Source organism: Lycorma delicatula, chromosome 1 (assembly GCF_047948215.1).
Source record: "Lycorma delicatula isolate Av1 chromosome 1, ASM4794821v1, whole genome shotgun sequence".
Taxonomy (NCBI): Eukaryota; Metazoa; Arthropoda; class Insecta; order Hemiptera; family Fulgoridae; genus Lycorma; species Lycorma delicatula.
This window is the reverse complement of record NC_134455.1, coordinates 175976901-175988997: the sequence shown is the minus strand read 5'-3', so window position 1 is coordinate 175988997 and position 12097 is coordinate 175976901. Positions and strand designations below refer to the sequence as shown.

At 29.5% G+C, this 12097-nt stretch overlaps 1 protein-coding gene across 1 annotated transcript in view; it reads right to left on the bottom strand.

The window, feature by feature from the left end:
* lqfR (clathrin interactor lqfR) overlaps positions 1–12097 on the bottom strand; it is a 90780-nt gene that overhangs the window by 62699 nt on the left and 15984 nt on the right. The gene's annotated exons all lie outside the window — the stretch shown is intronic.

Sequence of the window (12097 nt, the reverse complement as noted above, 5' to 3'; positions counted from 1 at the left end):
TACAGGACAAACTGTAAATCAATAAGTTTACCAGAAATTCTTGAAAGACTGTAGAAAAGAGTTGCCCGTGTGAGACCAGCCATCAAAGACAACTGGATGCAGCATCATGACAATACACCTCGTCACACTGCACTCTCAATTAATTAGTTTTTGGCAAAGAAAAACATCCCTGTAATTGCTCAACCACCTTATTCACCTGACTAATCCCTGAGACTTTTTCCTGTTCCCGACTTTAAAAAAGCACCTCAAAGAACACCATTTTGGAACAGTAGATAACGTTAAAAAAATGTAACCAACCATCTGAAGGGTATTCTGGTTTCTGAGTTACAACACTGCTATGAAGTGTGGGAAAATCGTTTGAAGCATTACGTGTCTTTCCAAGGTAACTATTTCAAAGGTGATAGAGTCCATGTATAATTGGAATGTAAATAAAAAGGTTTTCTGAACCAGTCTCATTACTTGATTTACAGACCTCATATATTTTCATTTTAAATCATAATACCTTGTCACATGATCCCAATTCACAGGGTATAATTTGACAGTATATATATATATATATATATATATATATATAAATGATGAAAATTTAATAATCTTGAATAAGTTAAGCTCATACTGTAGTGATTTCAAATTTATGTTTGAAATTGATAACAATAGTAAAATAAATTATTTAGATGTTAGTACCGAGTTTAAAAATAATCAATGTATAACCAGTATATAGGAAACCAACATCTAACAAAACCACTATACATAGAACTTCATATCACCCATGATCATATAAGATTAGAACTTATATAAATATGGTAAATAGAGCAATTAACTATATGAAAAAATGTTAATAAAAATTAATTAAACAAAGAATTAAATATTATTAAACAGATTGCTATATATAATGGTTATGATAGTAGATTGGTTGATAATATTTATAATAAACAAATGGTAAAAATTAAAAATAACACAAATGTAATACCAGTAAATAACACACAAAGAAATGACAATGTATATTTAAAATATGAATATATTGATAAAATAGTCAAACACATTGCAAAGGTTTATGATAATATTAAGTTCAAACTTGCATACCAGACAAATAACCACATAATAAAACATTTAATAAGTAATATACATAATAATATTTCTGATGTATACAATTTGAATGGTAGTTATAAAACCGTATGTAATGATTGTGACCACATTTATATTGGTAAGACCAATAGATCTTTTAAAACTAGATTCATGGAACACTTTTGAAGTTACAAAAGAGGTAAACTGGGTTTTTCGAATGTATCAGATCATTTGATTAAAAATAAACACACAATATCAGATAGTCAGACACACTTAAAAACATTAGAAATTAAAAAATGCAATATGGATAGGAATAATAAGGGTTTTGACATTTTAAAAAGGTATTTTATATATATAAACATAAGAATAAATCTAATATGATCAACCTTCAGACAGTATATGAGGATGGTATTATACATGCTGCAGTAGATAGTACCACTATCTATTTTGATGATAGTGGTGAATAATTGATCTTTCAATATGGTAAGTAGAGTATATTCAGTGAAATGGTTGGCACATGATTTTACTTTTCTTAAGTTTTTTTTTTTATTTTAAAGGTTTTAATTTTTAATTATGTAATTTTTATCTTTGTTTAAATTATTTTTTTTATATTTTAATTTTAACTTTATTGATTTTAAGTAATTAATCTTTATAATTTTAAACAATTTGTTATATTTTATGTTTTTTATCTCTTGTTTTGATTATGATTTTTTTTTTAATTTAATTTAAAAAAAGTTTTAAATATTTTTTATATAAGATTTTAAGTATAAGTTAAATTTAAAGATTTTTAATAAAATTTAATTGGTTTGAAAATATTTTTAACATAAAATTATAGGTTAATAAGTGGTATGTTTGATGGTTTGCAAGTTTATGATGTTTTTTGTAATATATATAAATGTATGCAGCTGATTATACGAATCAAGTTTGCGAAAGCGATTCTGTTTGTGTAATGAAATAAAGAAAGTCATCACGTTTCAATTATTCTTTACTTAGAATTGATCTATTAAATATAAATTAATAAATATATTTATATACAGTTGTTCAACAACTGATTTTCGAAGTCAAAGGTTCTGAGGTTTAAATCCTAGTAAAAGTTAAAAATAACTTTTATATGGATTTAAATACTTAAACTAAATAAATACTTAAATTAAAAAGTATAAATTTTTATTTTTAAAATCAGATATGTATGAACTAGTGTCATATTTAAAACTTCTTGTATCCACCATGGTAAGATAATGTCATTATTTTACTAATCTAGTGGAGTTAAATAATTGTTTTTAATAATAAAGAATAAAATCACAAGCAGTTACTACTCCACAGCACATCATAAACAGGACCACCAATAATTCTAACTAGTTAAAATACTCTCTTGGCTTTAGAACTACATTAGAATGTGTATTCACATACTGTATTAATAAGTAGTGTCAAGGGCAAATGCATGAAAATTTTTGTACATAGTATCCCTAATAGGCTTAATGCATAGTTTTTTAAATAATTTTTACTAATTAAATACAAATTAAAATTGTAATTCTAGACTAGCATGCTGTCATTTTTTTCTTTGACATGATAAGTGCTACTCTACAGTTGAAACGATTCAAACATTTTTTCCGTTTACTCTTAACATGTTTACATAATATGTATACTAAAGAAAGGTGTTTTTTTTTCAGTATTTTAAGTTGGGTACAAACAATCATGGTTAAATTAAAGATATCACAAGTTTCAATGAAATATCACCAATGGATTGAAAAAAAAAATTCAATACCGCTTTGACTATACTTTTACATTCAATTACATAACTTATTTTTATAGAAAATGACATGCATCTTTTATTTTATAAGTAAATGACATAAAAACAAACAAGATCCAACATAAAATTATCATGTCATATCTTGACAAAATATTCTCAAGTCTGTTGACATAAGTGTTATAATTCAAGTAGATACATGAATTAAATTTTTAATGTACATTTTATCCATATCGTAACAAGACCGGTATAGCGATCCTGAGTAACAGATTCCTACCAATTATTATAAAAGTAATAGAAAATGTAATGATTGGAAAGAATCCAGAAAGGGACAAAAAGGAGAAACCTTTTTGTAAAGAATAGTCCGTTTTACAATTGTCTTTTGTTATACTGCCCCCTCACATAATGAACACCTGCTGTATGGTAAGAAGAGACCAGGCTTGGAATTCATGAGAACAAAGCCTTGGTCGACTCTTCTCACGCTTCGACTTGTGTCCAATCCTACAGGTAAAGCCGCTAGCAGCATAAATGGCCCACCCAGTAAGACATGCTAAAAATCAGTTCAGCAGAATTCCACAAACCAGTCTGCGAGGCATTACGACGTCGGTCCCAAAAAGGCAGTTCTGTGAGGTGAGGCGAGGCTGCAAGTTGTATGAGTCAACAGAGAGTTCTGCGAACCAGTCTAGCGAGATGTATGACGACGGTCCAACATGGAAAGTCACAAGTGTGAGTCTGCAAGATGTCAATCCAGCGAGGAGAGTACCCAGTTCAATACAATACAATTAAGTACAGTTCAATACAATTAAGGTGACACCACAAGTAATTCAGTAACCAAGAAAGTACCATCAGTGAGTAACAGTAAAACTATAAGTGTATATGTGAAAGAAATAATGCTGTAGACTTCATTCATAAACTGTTAAGATAAACAACAAAAGAGATTTGCAAGTGAATTTTATAAGATTGTTTCTTAAAGTAAGGCTAGTGGTTAAAAAGGGTTAAAACTAACATTTCTTTTGTTAATGGGCCTGAATACTAGTTTTCTGTTTATATACCTGGAATAAATTCCAAATGATTATTTATTTTTCTCGTGTGTGTAATTTGTATTTACTTATTTATTAATGACATTTATCATTATTTGATGTGTAATATCATGACTGTTATTCTTTTTTGATTACACTATGTATTTTTCTCTCTTTTTATTATGTTATGTTTTATATTGTGTAATTATTGTTTACTACTATTATCCTGACTATTATTGTGGTTGTAATTATTATATTAATATTTGTGTTCATTAACTGTTTTATTATTGCATTTATCACCATTGTTATTATTATTAATTTGCCTAGTTGTAATTTGAACATTTTATACCAATAAACTAAAATAATATAAACATTATAAAATTGTCAACACCCTCTCAATATTCTGATTGAGCCGCGCAGAACCACACCACACGACATATTTTAGAAATAAGTTTTACTGTATTCCATTACAAAAATAGAACATTATTTATTTAACTGTACAAACTATTGGATATTTTTTTTTAACAGATTACAAGTTCTACAATTCTATGCAAAAACACAATAAATTTAAATTGAATTTTATTGAAAACTTATTTTTAAGGGTCTTTGAGGTTCAGGGATTTCAGGAGAGACTAATTTACATATATATATATATATATTACACTTAAGAACTGTACATTACTTCCTCAAGAGAATAAAATACATGTTTAACTCATTTAATGCCAAATTAATAGATAGTTTCTTTTAATTTGTAGCTGAAGAAACAAGTCTTTCTTCATCTATATATTTTTTTTTTTCTGAGCAACTGTACTAATGAGCATATCCAAGTGAAACTGGATATTCCTGCATGTAGTTATTTAAATAAAAAAATAAATACATAAATGAATAAGAGATGAAAGGTAATAAAACTCCTGCTTTATCTTGAAAGAATCAGTAATTCAAAAATTTTATCATACTTTTATTTACTATTTACCTTGTCACAATTTCTGCAGTATTAACAACAGTACTGGTAAATAATTGCTTCACTTAATTTTAGTAAATTTTGACAATCTAATAAACTTGTAAAATAAAAAATCAGCATATTTTAAATTAAAACCATTTAAATTTTTTTTCTGAATATTAATAAGGAATTTTTGAAGTAAAGATGCCAATAAAAACCATAATGACTTGTCTATTTTTATAAAATCTCTCATCCTCCACAATAAAATATATCATATAATAAATCTTAAAATATTACTCAAATCAAATCAATAATTATTAAAGCTACATAAATACTCACTAAGGTAAATATTTTTTCAATAATTTTGATTTCAAGAAAATATTTGTAATTATAATTAAATATTTTATTAGAAAAACATTTACCTTTCAGGTGAAATCTCAAGTAAATAGAAAGGCAAATCAAGATAATGGCCTTGCATAGTAATGAGTACAAAACCAATATAATGAGCCAAAATTTTAATTTAAGTAATTAAAATGCTTCACTTTTGTATGAAATAAAAATGTAGACTGAAAATAAAATAAAAACAATTTTATATAAAATTAACAGAGGGATCACTATGAGAATTGCGTTATTAGACTACCTATAAAGAAAATCGTGAAACAGAATTTTCTAATAAATCTCTAACATCTGAAGAATCATAAATTAATAATAAAATCCTATTTTCCACATTCATTGAGGAGGAATGTATACAATATCTGATAGTGAAAGTGATTTTTATTTTCCAGATGATTAATTCACCATATAACCTGGAGTCTTGTGCATGGAAATATGAAATGGAAAATTGTATTGTATGAAAAATGTCATGCCTGACCGGGATTTGAACCCAGGACGTCTGAATGAAAGGTCAAAATGCTATTACTCCACCTGAAGATCGGCAATTATTCAACAACTCAAAATCTTATCACATGAAAAATGATGCTGTAAAATAGGCATGCTTTCTTGGTTTAAGTTTTACTGCTCACAAAAGAATACAATTATCTGGTTATATGTACAAATTAAATTAAGCTTTCTTTAAAAGTCAGAAGTTAAAGGTTCAATCAATCAGACCAATTAAACACCTACTGAGTTTTAAGCAAACATCTGCAAAAACAGGTAAGTTCTGATTTATATTACAAATATTACAATTTTTTTTTAAATATTTAGCAATTCATATATTCTACAATTAAAATAATCAATAACAGTCTCAACTAAGCATTTCACAGAGTGTACACACAAAAGTATATATATATATATATATATATATATATGATTGGTGGAAATTCTTGTCTTACAGTTGGTGCTTATACATTTCTGCTAATGAGTGAAGCTTAAATAACTTGCTTCGTAACAAAGAAAAAAAAAATCACAATTTTAGTATTCCCCAATCTTCTTCTTTTTCCTGTTTTAGGCTCTGGTAACTACCATTCAGATAATACTTCAGAGGATGATATGTATGAGTGTAAATGAAGTGTAGTCTTGTATAGTCTCAGTTCGACCATTCCTGAGATGTGTGGTTAAGTGAAACCCAACCACCAAAGAACACCAGTATCCACGATCTAGTATTCAAATCCGTGTAAAAATATTTGACTTTACTAGGACATGATCACTGGAACTCTTGAGTGCCAAATCAGCTGATTTGGGAAGACGCGTTCACCACTAGACCAACCCAGTAAGTTAGTATTTCCCAATCTAACTTCTGTAATCTGTACAATTTCATTCTACTATTAAAATTTGACTTAAAAACTGAATAAAAGACTACAATAATATAGCTTTAATAATCCTTTTTAACCTAACATAATTCGATATGTGAAATGGGCAAAAAAAATTCTAAAGATATGACCTACTTTAGTTGTCTGATAACAAATCTTTTTCAATGTCAACAAAACATTTGTGAATCTTTAAAACAAAAATTTCACCAGTAATTGTTCACTTTCCACAAGTAATAGCTATTTCAGTTAGAAATAGCTTTTTTAAAAAAGTAAAAAAAAAAGACTAAATATTGATTTTGGAAAGCTAAATATAACTAAATGCAACAATTATTACAATGGAGATGAAGAAGTATCAGAAAAACATTCTTTTCAAATAATTAATGCAGAAGTATGTTAGCACCCTCACTTAATTACGTCATGAAGAATTAGCTCCTTGTACGTGTGCTGGACATTTTACTCACGTTACTGTACATTGCATCCTGGTGCAAAATATTTAATCATATTTTTATTTATGAAGTAAGTAATAATTCATCCATAACACTATAAAAGTTGTTTTCCCTTTGAAGCTTACGACAACAAACATACCAGTTGTTTTAATTTTTAAAAACCATTTCTGACTGAAATAGTTGCTGCTCGAAAAAATACAATAAAAAAAAATTATTTATTAGACTAATTAACAGGCTGTAAGTTTTTTATGCGCAATTCACAAGGTTTAGTCATTAAAAAGAAATCAAAAAAGTTACTTTTTTAGGACAAATTTTAATACAGAAATGGAATTTTGTAGGTTAACAGAAAACTGATCAGAGACTAAAACAAGATCATCCTTGACATTTTACCATTACTAATAATCCTCAAATCTGCAGTGTATTCAACATCCTAGAAATAGTATGCAAGGTAAAATTATGTTGGATCATATTTCTCAGTACATTTGTGGCACCGTTCCATTCAATGAAATGCTTTTACAGTAGTTACAATTCCGTACCCAGCTTAAGGTTTAACTGACTTTGTAATACATTCTTAAAAAATTGTAATTTATCCATATCCTATTCTTTCATTTGAAAAATATGTTTACTAATCTTTGTTAAGAGAACAAAACAGCTGTAATGTTCTTTTAACAAAGCAATTTGTTTGCATTTTATTTAGAAGTTAAGTATGTTTAAAGTTATAAAAATACATCTTAATGCATCATTAAGTTAACCTAAAAATAATGTTTGTAAATAATTTGAAATGTCTGGTAATTTAAATAAGATTGCAGACTTTATTACATTATGCTAGATATTATATTAGAATTAGACTATATTTTATCATTAATGTATTTTTTTATGCTTTTAATGTCTAATCATGCACAATTAATCAATCAAATTCCATTAATCATCACAAGAAGTGTACATATAACCTTAAACAATTAGTAAAAAAAAATAGCTATACATTAGTGTAGCTATTAAAAAATATTTCATTAAACGAAACTTATTTTTTTTAACTAATGTCAAATGTTATAATGATTTTAAAACATGGATATTTACTTGCACTGATATCATAATTATAAAATAATCAATAAGTACGGTCATTCCATGTCAAGTAGTCCAATTTTGAACATCATCCCCAGTTGACCATCTCCAAATATCATCAAATTTTTGGTGGAGGTTCCGCATGGTCTGAGATGCGGTGTGGACAGCTGTCTTGAGTAGGAGGAGTGCGACTGTGCATGCAGGCGTATTACCTACCCCCTTCATGATGTAATGCTTCATTAGCAGAACCAGGAAGGGGGACATCCAGGGGTGGAGGTTTAGTCAGTAGTGCGCAGGTATACACACGCACTTAATACTGCTTTGTTGACATTTGTAAAATGGATTCCTCCAACTCTTCAAAAAAAAAAAAAAAAGGTCTGAAATCCCATTTTACCAAATTGCAGTTCTTACGGCTGATTTTTCGTGGCCTCTTGAAAAAGGAGTTCTTACTTTTAGTTTGTGGACAGTGTAAAAATTTTAATCTTTAACTAACAATTTTGATGGCAATAATTAAGATACAGATTCAAATTTTGGTACTGTTGGTTAACTTTTTATGCTACATCTGAATAGGTTAGTCACAAGTTTCTTTTGGAACCTGGTTTTGAGATATAGCAGTGGAAATTCAGCCAAAAATGTGTCGCAACATTTTGGAAGTCACAGTTTGAGCTTATATACTTCCTTATCTAATTCTTTAAACAGAATGAGACTTTGTAATTTGAAAAAGGGAATAATTATGTCTAGGATCCTGCAGTTTCAAAACAATTGGAATCTTATGTCAGGAGAAATCCATCACCAAATTTGGTCAAAACACTTTTATCATGATTTTTGGCCCGTATTCAAAGGCTTATGTCTTAGGTATACCTTCTCAGATATTGTTAGTTTTATAATAAGTGGAAAGGGCAGCTTTTAAACAACATAAGCCATGCATATAATTTTTTGACCCATATATTGTAATAGGTAAGAAAGTTTTTCAAAGATAATTCTAATCTTTTGTATGTGACAGATATTTAATTTGCGGACATTTCTAGTTAATAAAAACAGCTAAAGGTGGAAAAAAATTCAATGCTTTAAAATATTATTAGATTTGTTAAAGAATGTTTTAAAATTTACAATATCTTGAAAAAAATTTGCAGTGTTTCAGAAAATGTTGCACTATTGTAGAACTTTCTAGGCTGATCTAAAAAATTAATTTTCTTAATGTTCTAGAAATTTCTAAAATGTTCTGGAAAGCTCCATTCTGCAGAACATTACAGAAAGTTCTGGAATATTCTGGAAAATTCCATTTCTTCTAGAACATTCTTTATTTTGAAGAAAGGCTATACAAGCATCAACTTTTTGTGAATTAACATAATTGTTATTGAATAACCTCTATAATCAGTTGTAACATTTATTGTTAACTCCAACTGTGTTTTGAATTGTTTTAAAATGAGTGAAGTTCTTGGTTCCTGCCATTTTGGCAAGCCTGATGCCACAAGTCTTTAATGTTTAATTACGGAAAAGCTTTTTTGTTGCCTGTAAAAGAACTAATGGACAAAGAACTTCTACAGCGGCAATCTGAAATTAGCTTTAATGAAGATGCTGATATAAAGCTGTTTTGCTGATGAAGTTTAAATTCCTACAGCAGGACCACTGTAATCCATTTGGAAAAGAGTTGCACAAAGCCAGAAAAGTATTGTGGCCTATTGGTATTGATTCTGCTGACCAATTAAAAGCTTTAACAAATTATGACTTCAAGCCAGTTCAAAAGTTATGCCACGATGTAGACAAGAATCGACTCAAAAAGAAATTCAGCCAAGGGATGATCAACCAGAATCAAAATCTAGTGATGTGGAAATGCTAGAGGCTTCTGGATCAATGTATGCCTCACTGTCACCGCATGAAATCTGTCCTTTGAAGCTTAAATGTCAGCAAATAGGATTCAAAAGGCATAAGAAGAACACAAGCAGCTATTGCTACTTCAGCAGCAGCTGCTGCTGCTGGTTTGAGTATTATTGATGTACTGCAAACATTAAAGAGTAAACAGTGTCAAGAATCTAAAGATCTGGATATCCTGATTGAAGAGCTCAAAGCCAAACTTTTGATCTCAGCTCGCCCACAACAAGTTCAGATTTTGACATTGGCACTCAATTGATGAATTCCAGGTTTCAATGCGAATGGTGAAGCTGGCCAGGAAGCTCAAATCTGAAGTTGGTATTTTGGCAATACCAAAAAAAAGGAGGAAAAAATTGAAGGATGATATTAGACAATTGGTTCTCAAATTTTTTGAAGATGATGAATTTTCCCGATCTGTTCAGGAAAGAAATATTTTGTTTCATTTAGGATCAGTGGTGAAAACGTCCACATGCAGGAACATCTACTTCTGTGCAACTTAAAAGAGATGCTCATAGCTTACTGCACACATTATAGTTGGGAATTGGCTTCTCAAAATTTTGTGAACTTAGGAAAGTGGTGCACTACAGTTGGTACTGCTGGCACACATTCAGTTTGTGTTTGAACCATTCATCAAAATGTTAAGCATGTGATAGCTGCAATATCCAACAAGGATGACTACAAGGTACTGATTGAGAAAACAGTCGGCGGCTTAGAATCTAAGAATTGCATGCTACAACGTTGTGAACAGTGCCCTAGAAAAACTGGATTGGAGTCCTATACAATAGATGAGCTTAAAGATTATAACTTGGTGGAACTATAGAATATAAGCAGTGGACTCATACAGACAGAGACACAACAGGCGACTATAGAAAATTTTACTTAAAAGCTTTCCTTAAAGGTTTTTTGCCTGACTAGCCAAAATTTTGTTTCAAAACATCAAATTTCATATTTAAACCAACTGAAGGAAAATTTAAATAATAATCATACCATTATCCTGATGGATTTTGCTGAAAACTACTTTTTTGTTGTGCAAGATGCGGTAAAGAGATTCCATTGGGAAAACAACCAAGCTACACTGCATCCATTCATGGTCACTGATTGTCTGCGCCTGATATCATTGCTGTTCATACATTTTTGACTGAACTGATCAAATATTTGAAGACAGTGTCTTAAATAAAACATATACACTACTTACGTGATGGTTCAGTTGCTCAATACAAGAATTTTATCAATTTGTGCAACCATATATCTTTTGAGATAATAGCTGAATGGAACTTCTTCGGTACTAGCCACGGAAAATCACCTTGTGATAGAATTGAAGACACTAAAAAATGATTAGCAGCATGTGCCCGTCTTCAGCAACCAATAGAAAACCAGATATTGACACAGAGTCTTATTTGAATTTTGTAAAGAAAATATACCAGGAATCAGGTTCTTACAATTGCAGGAACAAGAGAGAACCACCAGTTTAAGCATGTTAGCAAAACTAAAATCCAAGTCAGCAAAGTCTCAAGTGATACTTCAGTATTTGAAGCTGATGTTTATGAAACTGATAAACCTACTCAAGGTTTATCAGCTTGCAACCAGGCCAATATGTGGCTTGCATGTATGACAATACTTGGTGGATAGGAAATATATGTGATATTATATCTTTTGAAGAACACGATGCCCTCATTAGTTTTATGCACCCTCATGGTGCAGCTCAATCTTATCATTGGCCCCCATAGAAAGGACACTTGCTGGATTCCTGAACAGCACATATTTGCTACTATTCTTGAAGCAATCAGGACAATAATATATGTATTCAGAATTCATCCAGTCTATGACTGAGAAACAATTTAAGCTGAATTGGAATTACAAGTATTGTGCTAAAAGGTTTCTGAGTATTATAATTATTTTTATTTTATTTTGAAGCCCCTGTGTTCTATAACATTGTAATATTTTAATTGCACTCTGTTATTACCACTATGACTATATTTCATTTTGTTTATGGTTTTAGTATTTTTGTGCATGTGTAATAAATTTTTTTTTTTTAAATTGTGCTTGCCGCAACAGATATAATTAGTTGAAACTTCCTTCTCTGCATTCAATAAGAGACAAGATACAAACTGCATGTATTTTGTAGTTTAAAAGTTGATCTAACTATAATAAAACTAACAAAATCTAAGAAGGTATACCTGAGATATAAGCTTTAAAGGAGG